The 12,678-nt window shown below is 39.5% G+C and overlaps 1 protein-coding gene across 8 annotated transcripts in view; it reads left to right on the top strand.

Annotated features, from left to right (window-relative positions):
• LOC102681024 (aryl hydrocarbon receptor protein 1) overlaps positions 1–12,678 on the top strand; it is a 143,392-nt gene that overhangs the window by 88,367 nt on the left and 42,347 nt on the right. The window contains exon 1 of one of the 8 annotated variants that reach the window (XM_031510279.1): positions 6,905–6,940. The exons of the other annotated variants lie outside the window; for them this stretch is intronic. The gene's annotated coding sequence lies outside the window, so the exon portion shown is untranslated. Of the gene's footprint in view, positions 1–6,904; positions 6,941–12,678 lie in introns of those variants that run through there. 8 annotated transcript variants of the gene reach the window in all.

Below are 12,678 nucleotides of genomic sequence, written 5' to 3'. Positions count from 1 at the left end.
AAAAAGACTCGCCTCGAGCCGAGCCGAGCCGAATCGAGTCGACTCGAGTCGAGTCGAGTCGAGTTTTGGCCCGGTGTTCACACACGATTTTTAATAAAAAAAAAAGAAATTTCCCTGATATTATTCTAGTCCAATCTATTCTAGTCTGATTCACAGCGATCGGTTGTGACAGGGCAGCCATCGATCGTTTTACCTATTCAAATATTTCCTTTCGAAGCAAGTAGATTTACTTTTTCTTTTTCCTCGCACATTTTTTTTTATTTCGAAAAGTTGAAAGAAAAATTAAAAGTTCTTTGAATTATGGTATTTAAGGGAGTTTTAAACAAAGAAATTTTAGAGATTAATTAAGCTCCTGAAACATTTTCGTGAATCTTATCTTTTGCGTTTTAGAGTTTAAATAATTTTTGGAACACGATCTATTACCGAAAAAGGGAATTTTTTACGTTAAGTAAAAATTCTCAAGTGGCTCATCAGTTTTTGAGAAAAAAATATTTTTCAAAAAAATGTCTGGCTGGTATTTATAGAAAGTTTTTTGCGAATGGTAAAGAAAGGGATGCGAAAGGCGAGTTTTCACGTTGGGGAAATAAACGTGCGACAGAAAGAGTGGAGATAAAGGAGAAGTCTGGGCGAACCAGGCCTCGCAGAAGCGTCCAGGAAAATCGATACATCGGGAGGAGGTACGATTACGCGAGTGACTCAGGCGGTTTCCGGTGGGCGCCATGATGGATTTAAGTACTTCCGGCCGGAGGCGCGTGCGCCGGCCTGTCCTGCCTGGAAATTATCGAAACTGCTCTCTACACGCGGAGATCGAGCCCGATGTCGATGTCGACGTACGTTCGAAACTGAAGAATTCAATTTCACCGAATTTCGCCGGTTCTCCTATTCACTCCTCCCTTCCCCTCTATTCTCCCTATCAAATTCTCAATGAATTTCTGTTCATCCTTCCCTATGGAAAACGTAAGAAGACGTAAACGGAAGAAGAAGATAATAAAAAAAAAAGAAACGAACGCAAAAATTATACGAATCGATCCATCTGTCACGTGATCAATATTATTAATCATATTATTAATCAATGGAACGCGTTAAGCTGCTAATTAACTCGAAAAATATACATCGATAAATCCGTTCGATTATTTAATTTTAAATATAATTCTACGCTTCGATGTTAGAACCTTTCCAATCTCTTCCATCTTTCAACGCTTTCAAAATCCACCTTCCTTCTTCTTCTTCTCTCTTTCTAAAACAATCTACGAAATATTACAAAAATTCTATATAAGATGATCGACGTTCGAGCGAATCAGAAGATTTTAACGATCCCGATCGGATTCTCGGAAAAGCGAAAGAAGCTAGAGCATAGCTGGGTATAGCAGAGAGCGATCGATCCATCGTTCACGGCAAGGGCGGCTTTCTTGGAAAGGGCGATCCGCAATAATCGGCGCGTAATTAAAGAAACATAATCGGTGGCCGAGCAACGTCGATAACGATCGATATCGAGGGGGGATCGATCGGCCGGCTCGTGAACCGAGGCCGATTCCCAATCCATCCCAGATGCACGCCAATTGCTCGAAATAAAACGGGGAGGCCCCGTGCTTTCGGGGCACGTCATTATGCAGATGATCCGCCTCGCTTCGTGCCTCGCTCTCTACCTCCCCCCTCCTCCCATGCATTCATTGTCTAATATCCTTAAAGATTCGGCTCGAAATCCCGCGGAATGGGGTGTAATACGTATAATTCCGCGGGTCGGAGGCGAGGATGTGGTTAACCGTTCCAGCGAATCGGCTCCGTATTTATTGCGCACAATTTGGCAAACACGTAACACGCTACTTATTAAGCGTGTACATGTATGTATACGTGCGTATATCGAGTTGGATAAGGGGGAATTTGGGTAGAGCGTCGAGTTTCTCGAGAGAGAGATTTATTTAAGAGAGATTTCGAAGATGAAATTATTTTTATACGATTATATTTATTCTTCGAACGAAATGCGAAGGAAGGAGAGACATATCGTCGATCGATACGTTGTTGATAAAGTATAGGCGATAAGAAGAAATAAAGTGGTTGGAAAATCGGGCTCGAAGTATCTGTTCGTAATCGCGTTTCTGTTCGTAGGTCGGGGCAGGTGATGGCGAAGAACGCCGGCTGAGACCGCTTCAGGGTGGTCCGCAATGGGACGCGACGATACTTTATACCTTTCTTGCTCGAGATCCTCGTCCTTTATTTTATCACCGAATGATACTTCGTGTCGTGTTTGCCTCGCGAACTTTGTTCGTTCGATGACAGACAGGCAGACAGATAGTTTCAAATTTATATTTTATTCGAATTTTTAATCTCGTTTTGTCATTTTACGGTGGAAAAGTACGAATATTATAGATACGTTTGATAAAATTATGGTGAAATGAGAAATTAGAATTCTATCAACTTATTATAAATAATGGAATCGGATCATTCGAGTTGACGATTAGAATTGAAAGAAAAATTTTGAAACAGTTTTTAAAACTTAATCAATCATTCTATTTTATTTTCCAAGATAGAGAAAACTTGCAAATATCTCTTTCAAATAGAAAGAAATATTTCTAATAAATTACTAGTGATCCATAAAATTTAATAGAGTTGGAAAATTGAAAAAGAAAAAGCAACTAGTTAAAAAACTTTAGCTATTATTATTTATTAAATTTTTCCCCTCGCTGATCAATCAAACGATCTCAAATAATAACCTCAAATTTCTTCGTCACGCTCGAATGACATTTATTCGATATAACAAAATTATAATCCATATCTCGAATTACCTAATTTACTAACTCATCATCAGTTAAGTAACGAAATTTTTACGGGTCAGCGATTTTAACAAACGTCAAATTTCTCGTCACGATTCATCAAAATGAATAATAAATCCGTGTTCCTCGAGGTTCGGGGATCCAGATGGCGCGCAACGATCGGTGTGGTCCGAAATCGAGGAGCGCGATGTTACCTTACACCTTGTTCCGCGGCGCCCGGATATATACGCGGCACCAATACGCATCAACTGCGCGACACGGCATCGTAAATCGGCCGGCTCAAAGACATAGAGGCTCGTTATTATGATGCTAATGAGCGGTTTCGCCCGCTGGAATCCGCGTGGAACCCTCCTCGAGACGAGATTCACGAGCGGCGAGGTGTCGCGATAACGCGCCCCGTGAATACTTTTTCGCCTCCTACGCGCTCTTTTCGCTTCCACGAATCTTTTCGTTCAACGAAAAAACATCCCCTTTCCATCTTTCCTTTTCTTTTTAATCCCGGTAATTCGCGATTTAATTCATTTTTCGACGAAATTCGTGCAATGAATTATCTTTCAAGTTATCTAATTTGTCGAAGAGATCGAAGTTTCGAGCATTGAAGAAGTAAAAATAAATAATCCTTATATATATATATATACGTGTGCTCAAGAAAATAATTCAAGAGACGTCTTCGTTTTTTATATATGGTACGTTGTATTCAAAATTCAAATTAAAATATGTATTAAATTAATAATACTTCTTTGAGCATAAATAGATGGATATATTTTTTTTATAGAGAATGTTAAAGATCGGATGATTCCATTTGAAAGAAGCATAATTGACTTTCGTATAAATATTATCAAAAAATAATAATAATAATAACATTAAATTATACACCCCTCGAAAACATTCAACGTTCTTTTTCTCTCTCTCTTTCTCATTTCAACGTTTCTCTCCGCAAGAGAATAATGATAACAACAACGATATAAAATCAAGATGGCAACATACAGGCGAGACACCCTGTACATTTTCTTACATTCGATAAATGTTAAGAAGGAAATTAAAAAAAGAATCGAGTATGAAATATAGTGGCAAATCCAACTCGACCAACTCTGAAAGGATGGAGGACGAAATAAAACTACAGGCATCGATGATACACGAAAAATGCGGCGCGAGTTGTCGCGCGAATTATCCCCTCGAAAGGGATATTATATCCGTTTATTCCCTGTATTTCACGTGCTTTCCTTCGCGCGCAATCTCGCGCTCTCTGAGAAGATTTGCGAATTAGCCGGCTCGTCGTTGTTATTTACGGTGAAACCGAACACCGGACAGTGTATTCGACATCGGATACCATAAGTGGATTAGCTGTAGATCCGCGCGTCCATGCTGCGATCCACCGCGAAAGGTTTCCAGTGTCTTAGAACCCTGAAATGTGTTTCTTGCCTGCTTACTCGTCACCATTCTTCAAAACGATCGCCTTCTCCCCTTTCCCCCCTCCCCCTTTCCTTATTGCATCTCGTTCGAAAGGAGAGGAGTAGGAAACACAATCGACTTTTAGAATTTGGAAAATATTTAATATCATCTATCTCTGATGATGAAATAATTCCTCAATTCCTTGGAAGTAATTTTTTAATCTTTAATTAGAAATTTTACAAGAATGTAAATTATATATATATATATCATTTCTTCTATCCTCGAGAAATTTTTCTTAGATTCTAGAATCTAATCTGTAACAAATGATTGACAAATATTTCGCAAATCAGCCTCATTTTGTGCAATAAAAGCTGGAAAAATATAAAAATATAGCAAAGTGAAGAAAGAAGGAAGAAGTGTATATCATTCGTTTCGAGGCGTATTAATTAATGAAATTTTGAATTCGAATGGTATCACGGTTTTCCTGCTTCCGGCTTTGCCTCCGCTAATTGCGGCCTGATTTGGCCCAGAGATAACTCGCAACCCCCGAGAGAACTCACCCCACCAACGAACAGACGACGCTGCGCCCGAATAACGATATCTCTGGATACTCGACACGATACCTGCCATTCACCTGCTCGCGATCTCGAATAGTTCGTCTACTAAAAAAGAATAAAAAAAAGAAAGAAAGAAAGAAAAGAAAGAGATTGACTGTTTGATTGCCAATTGAATGAAAAATTGAAACGAAATCGAAAGGAAGGGATAAATGAAATGTTTCGAAACTTGGTATTTGTCTTTTTCTACCTTTCATCGTTTGTAAATTATTATCGTATAAAGTGTATTTGTATTTTTTTGTAGCAACTGCTTAACAATTAGATGAAACGTTTGAAATTAAGAATAAGAAGAAAAAAAAAACGATCGAAGAGGATCGAAGCTAAAATTGAATCTCTCTTCGACTCTTCTTTTTCTACTCTCTAAATAAATATCCATCTCCCTTGACAAAAGCAATCGTTGAAACCAGACCAAGAAATATCATCGTCCGAATACCTATATTAAAAATATCGCTTATATACCCACATGTATTTATTTATCCAGAAGGGATAAACGAGAAATCGCGATAAAGCAGGTGATTTTAATGCCCGCACGTGAGATGTTGCGCGCCAACCGACCTTCCATTATTAATTTCTCTCTCTTCCTCTCTCTCTCTCTTTCTCTCTCTCTCTCGAATCGAGTCGAGGAACCAATTAAAGGATATACAGATTAATCTCTTAAGGCGAGTTTTACAACCGAAGGGCGTGGATCATGGAGCGATTTACACGATTGACTCGTCGAAACTCGTGTCTCTATTTCCTTTCGTTGGCGCATTAGCGGCAAAAAGGGGACCGTTTTTTCGCGATCGTCACGTAACGAGCCGGGCCAGATATTATCGTAATCAGTCGCAAAAAAAAAAAGAAAGAGAAGAAAAGAAGAAACAACGGTAATTTAGAAGTTCGTTAGAAATCGCGGACCCGCGTGAAACGCAAACAGCTGCTCGATAGAGCGGCACTCTTAGGCGCGCGCTAAGTGGCCGAACATCTGCTTAGAAACACGTCCACGACACTTGGATACGAATTTGCATTATTGTTATTGAATATTGAGCATTTATTCTCTTCCACTCTCTAATTTCTCACTTTAACTTTCGTTACGGAGAATTATGGAAATATGTGTGTATACGATATCTCGAAGATTAAATTCAAAGGAGATCTTGAAACGAAGAGAATAAGATTTTCGTTTGATTGATTCGTTAAAGGAAGATTGATCCACCGTTCGATTCTTGACTCTCGATGTCCATTATCATGTAATCTTCGAGAGTTTTCTCGATGATGGATCTTTAGGATTTAGAGAAATTTGATTATCGAGATTCCTCGAGGATTTTTCAAAGTTCCTTTTGTTTTTAGAACACACGTGGAAACGAGAGGGGTGGGAAAAAAATTTGAGGAAGAATATCGCGCACGAGTCGAAATTCTAAAATTTAAAGTGACACACAAGTAACGATGATTAATTAATTCTTCGTTATCTTCTTGTCGAGATGGGGATCCGAGCATAAATGCACGATTTATCAGGAGCAGGACAGAGTGGGAGAAGAAAATTGCTCGACTCCTGCTAACCCTGCTAGGGGGGTTAATTTGAATTCGACAGCCGGGGGTTCACGTGTATGAGCGAGCACGCGAACTCTCTGAAAGAAGGCAAAAAGTCCTGCCAATGTACTACGAGACTAATTAAATTAGAAATTTCGTTTGAACCGTGTAATCGAATCAACTTTTGCACGCGGCTCATTCCTCCTATTCCTTCGATTCTTCTCTCGACTTCGATCCATCGATTTCTCCAATCGATGAACTCTCCACCCGTTGAGGAAAATATCGAACATCCGCCACAAGAACACAGAAATTCATGCTTATTTGCTTATTCACAATTTTTAGGAGCATAAGACGATTAATCTCACAGTCTCGATATTTTCAAGATAATTTTTATTCATAAATATTTATTACGATATATTTATTCCATAAATAGATCGACGATTAAAAAAAAAAAAAATTCCAGAGACACCGCCCTGAAAATAAATCGAAATCCTCGGGAACGTAACGCGGGGAAAGAAAAGAGGATTTTTACGTAAAATATTTAGAAATTGAAGCACGCGTCGTCACTTAGACAAGGGACAATTTGGCGGGCATTCGATAAAATCTTGGAGCATAGGATCGCGAGAGAAATACGTGAGGGACGTTAATAAACGAATACAGGTCCCGATCGCATTAATTTCTCAGTTGAAATAACGAGGTTTCCGTTTTATTATTGCAAGCTGCCACTGCTCGGCATTATTTCCAACCGAGAAACCGCCGCTGTAAGCAAAGGAAGATGCGCCGCCGATAAAATCTGTAATTGCGAGCCGCTATTAGCCCCTGGATCTGTCTCACGTTAAAACAGTCCACCCCTCTCTCTCTCTCTCCCTCTCTCTTATTCTCTCTCTTTCCTTTATGTATACACACACGCGCGATCGGAAACACGATGTTGTATTCTCCGTATCATTAGGCGATCGATTCTCTCGTAATCAACGTTCGCCTCTTAATTAATTGCTATCGATTACTTCGATCATGGATCCTCCATACTTTGGTATTTTTGCTTGAACGAATGATTTGACGCAATATAATTTTTTCGAGCAACAGTTGCTTTAATGGTATAATGGGGAGAATGGAGAGAAGAATAGAAATTTATAATTCTAATTTTCTATTATTATTTTAATTAACGAGATTTTTAAAATTCCATTTCGAGTATATGAGTATATACTTTAGAAAAATTGGTACGCAAAATTTCTTGAAAAAATGAAACGCAAATAAATAAATTTTGTATCCAAAATATATATATATCGTAAAGCAATAACACAAAAACGAAGGATAAAGATTGACACGTATATAATCGTGTAAATTGACGTGGAAAGTGACGTCCTCGAATAGAAGAAATAATAATTAGGCACGAGGTAATAATAATTAGATACGAAGAGTACGAGAGACGGATTAATGGAAATTTAATGGCGGGTCCAAGAGAGCAGAGAGAGAGAAAGAGAGTCATTGCTTTTGGTTCGTTTCCTAATTAAATTCGATAAAATCAGGCGGATGACGTAGGCCTGATCGCGAAACTTGGCTCAGGGACGAGGGTTGCTTCGGATAGAGGCAATGGTTCGGCCCCTCTCGATACAGGGAAACAGCTTGCGCTCGTAATTATCACAATACGGCCAGTTAGCGGCCACTAGAACGAGGAAATGTCTCTCTTGAGGCGTGACTCTTCGATTTCCTCGTTTCGCTTTGCCATACGCTTTTTCCTCTGGGAAAACGAGTTCCTCGACTTCTGTTTTCAATCGAATGAAACGAGTGGAAAAATATCATGGCGGAATCTCGTTACTTAATACGTTTCAGGAATACATATCGGGACGAAATGTTCAAATTTCATTCTCTCGTTCTTAACAGCAGCTGGCGATAAAAATCAAATTAAGAATGAATATTTCCACGTATCGTTTATTTTCACTTAATCTACATATCGCTTCTCAATTTTCGTATTTCGAATTAGCGGTTTTATTCTGTCCTCTTATCTAATTATATAGAATTTTAGAAATTAACTGAAATTTGTTAAAATTTTAATTTTGATAGAATTTGATAGAATTTGCAAGATTTGGATTCGAACTTCACGAATCTAAAAATTAGATTTATATCTGTATGCTATTATTAAGTCGATGTACGCATGCCATTCCACCTTTTACAACTTTTCGCGATCTGAAATTCTTCCTATTTCGATCCATGGAGCGTTGTAATCGAGATTCTGTCTTCGTTTCGACTGGTTTGGATTCAGTTAACTCATAATTTCCTCTTAATAAAATTAATTCTCTAACAATTCTCTTCACACCTGAAACACTACTCTTTCTTCTACAATCCATAAGATCGAATCAATCAACCAAGAATTCCATAAGCAACAGTACTTCAGCAACATCTAATACACGTCTATCTTTTATCTTTAACGCACATATCGCTTCTCAATTTCGAGCGATTTTATTCTGTCCATAATTAACTCTCTTCAAAATAAATTTTATCCGATCGCAGAAGATCGAATCAAGAAACCAATCGATTCGAAAAATGGAATGGAATTAAAAAATTTTCGCTATTCTCGAAACGGTTTGGAAGACGATATCGGAGAGGAAGTTGTTTGTCTCTCGTTCCTCCGCGGAATGGACAAGCACAAATCATGGGACGTGATCGCAAGGAGTCGCGGAGGCACGGAACATGGAAACAGGGAGACCGGTACAAATGAGCCGGGATAATGTATTCCCACCTTCCGTATTTTGTCAGGCTCGTTTGCGGGCCCTTGGAACGTATTCGTCGTCCCGGTTGAGCTGAAAAATGACGGCGATCCATTCTAGTTAGAAGCACGAGCCAGGGGGAGGGGAGGGGAGACAAGGATGCTCCCTCGGATTCCCGCAGCCATCGATGATCCACGACGACCATCTCCTCCTTAAATGATTTCGCGCGTGCACGTTTGTCGCTTCGTCCCCCTCGAATAGAAAATTTAACCTTCTCGAATAGTTCGAACGTTGTCTCTTGTTATAAATCGAGTTGAAGGAGCAGAAGATTCGAGCGAATCGATCAGATTAGGGATGCTGATTATGAGAATTTGGCTTATTTTTTTGTTTAGCGCACAAGTCGAAGAATGGTACAAGGGAAATTGTTCAACGATCGAAAGTTTAAATCACGATGTAATTGATTGTTCGAGATTTTTATTTTCGAACGAGAGGTTGAAATGCACGATTCCACTTGGGAATAAATGGATTTTTCGATCGAAATGTTAGAGGATACAGTGATAAAGGAGTCGATTTTTGATAATTGGAATTCTAATTTAAAATCTGGATAAGTTGGGTATCGTTTTCGGTTTCGAAATATTTTTCTCTTTTTACTAGGACCGTGATTTCGATGTCAGGAATGTTTTAAGAAAATGGGACTGACAGAGTGGAGAGGATCGAGAGCGAACAAGCAAAGTACATTACCCTTTGCTCGATCGAACCATCACGAGTGGCGAACAAACGAGTGTTTGCACAGGTTCTCGAGTGTTGGCACATCGCTTCCGAACGAGCCAACACGCGGAAAGTTATACCTACAGTCGTTCGCGAAAATGTTTCGTGTTTCAAAATTTTTTTTAATCGAATTTCCATCGGGAAATTTTAGATACCTTTAAAATTATTGAAAAGCTGATCATTTTTTAAAAGATTTGACGAAAAATTTACTCGTGTATTTGAAAAAATGGAATAGAATAGGATATAGAACGGACTAAGTTTCATTTTTTGTTTCTTTTATACCTTCGAAGATTTTTCTATTATATTTACGATTTTCACCGTTCAGAATTCGCTCAATTTATTACGTTGAGTAACGTTATAATTTATTTTGACGAAAAGGTATTTCGATGTTACTTTGGCCAACGACTGTACTTTACGTTCCTCGACATTCCTCTTTCGAAATACACCCCCGCTTCTTATTTCTCTCTTTCCCTCGCTTCTTTCGCTTTTGTTGATCTTTCAGAATCTATTTATGAAACCACTCTCATTAATTAACTAAAAAGTAATAAGTTTCGTCGGATACGGGCAAGTACATATTTACCCGTATAATTCATCCCAATTTCCTTTCCTTCTTTCCTTCCAACAACTCCCTTTCAACAATACACAACAGTACACAGATAACAGTAAAATGATACGTAAAAAATTAAAAAATCGGACAATTATCAGAATGAAATTTTTCGAGGATTCGTTTAAAGGAGTGGAACGTTTCGCTGTTTTTTCCGTTTCCGGGACGAAAATACACGCGGTCAGTGGCTAATGGAGGCACAGATTAATCTTGGCCGGCGATGTTTTAATGCCTTAACGACGACGCCCAGCCCCGTTTACCCGTACGGGCCGAAAAATTTAATTCGGTTATGAAACTCATTAGGTAATGTATAAAAGGCTTGCACGAGGCTTGCCCCCGAACCAACGGTGATAAATGACGATGTCGTGTCGCGGGGCAGTATACGCCTCGACAGCTGCCCACTGCGCCTCTGGACACTGTGCTGCTTATAGGCCTCTTAGATAGAGACGGCGGAATGCATTAATACAATTTGCCCTCGTATCTACAGCTGTACAAGCTAATTATAATGTGATTTGCCTTTCGAAGCGAGCTCTCTCTTTCTATCTCTCTCTCGCCTCCCTCGAATTTTCCAACGCCAGTGGTGGCTACTCTCGTCCAGGGATCCGGAGAGGGGACGACCAGTGGTGGGTTTTGGATGGGGAGATAGTAATCGTTCTGGTCCAATTAAAATCCTCCGTTTCATAAATATTATATTTTTATCTTTATCCCTCTCCGTTTCGGGTTAAAATTTCGAGATCTCGATTGGTTTTTAAGAAACGAGCTTACGTAAGCTCGACAGGAAAGAAATTTTCTTTTATCCCAATTATTACGACATATAAGAATGATATCTTAAAAAAAAAAGGAATAATCAGATCGATACGAAACTCGAGCATTGGAGTTAGAATGAAATTCGAAGGGAGAAAAGTGTCAAAAGTTGGACGAAGCAAGATGGGATTAAGAAACAGAGAGAGAGAGAGAGAGAGAGGAACTATTCTGGCCGATTGATCGCCCTCTAATCGGCTTTTTAAAAAGTAATTTTCCCGATTACCATAAATGTCGAGCTAGGTTTTTAACTGCGATTCGGGTCGGTTTTGAAATATTTTTAAAACATCCTGACATCCGCGTTATTTATCACCGCTCTCTATCGCCCCCTGTCTCCTTAACACGTAAGTTATTCGCTTGGCCTAGTTCGACTTGTACATTTATTATTACCTTCCTCTCCCTCCCTCCTAAACTAAAGCTCGGCCGTGTAAACGTCAAACGGTAAGAAAAAGCTAAAAGTCGTTCAAACTGTCCCCTTGAAACTGTAGAACTGAAAAATCGAAGATGGAGAATAAAATAATTTAGCGTGAGGAAAATAACTTAGTGGAAGAAAAGAGGAAAAGGCATCTTTTTTACGGGAATAGAAAATCTCCTCCGTGTCACGTGCCGTCACGTTGTTTCGAGTGTAAAGTTCGAAGGGTGAAATTGTCGAAGGGGGTGGAGAGAGACGGCGGATTGTAGGCCAAGCCAAGATAAACCGATCGCGATCACACACGATGATGATAGAGCGCGATTATGCGCGCCGTGTTTCCGGCTCGGGATTGCGGCTGGAATCACCTTGACACAAGTCCATCGGGCATTAAGAACTCCTTTCCTGCTCTTCCTTCTCACCGCCTGCCAGGCTTATTCCATGGAAATTTCAACGGTCTCCCGTGAAAATCGCGATACGGCCGCGTCCATTCTCTACAATTTTTTCATAATTTGAATATAAAATTAGAGAGAGAGAGAGAGTATGCTTTCTGATAATAAGAAATTTTTTAGTACTTATCTTGGTCGAAGGGGATCGAAGGATTCTTGGAATTCTTTCTTGTCAAGATATTCTTTTTCCGCCAACAAGAAAACTCGATTTTCTGAAAAAAAATTTGAGATATTTAAGACACGTCAGAAAGACAGAGAAACGCGTGAGATGAAAGAAAAAGATTCCCAAGGACGTTAGAAATACTTTTGTTTATCTTATTTCCAAGACACCGAGTGCATACAGGATGAAATTAATTAAGGAATAATCAAGGTAGTATAGGCTGAAACGTGACGCACGATAGAACAAAAAAGTTCTTGGTCAGGGGAAGAGAGAGAAAGAGAGAATCGCGATCCACAGTCTGAGGATAATTCGCTGTTAGCAGGCTAATTAACAATAGATACAAATTGGCACGTTAGCCGCGTTTATGACACACGCTTATGCCGTGCCTCGTGCACATTTCCTTCAACGACGTGTAATCATTCGTAATTGCGGCCGGTACGTCGTGGGTCCTGTTGTCGGTCATCCGCGTTGTTACCGCGACGAATGTCAATCCGATTTGTCA

Source organism: Apis dorsata, unplaced genomic scaffold (assembly GCF_000469605.1).
Source record: "Apis dorsata unplaced genomic scaffold, Apis dorsata 1.3 scaffold_220, whole genome shotgun sequence".
In the NCBI taxonomy this organism is placed as follows: Eukaryota; Metazoa; Arthropoda; class Insecta; order Hymenoptera; family Apidae; genus Apis; species Apis dorsata.
This window is presented reverse-complemented; position numbering and strand designations above follow the sequence as displayed.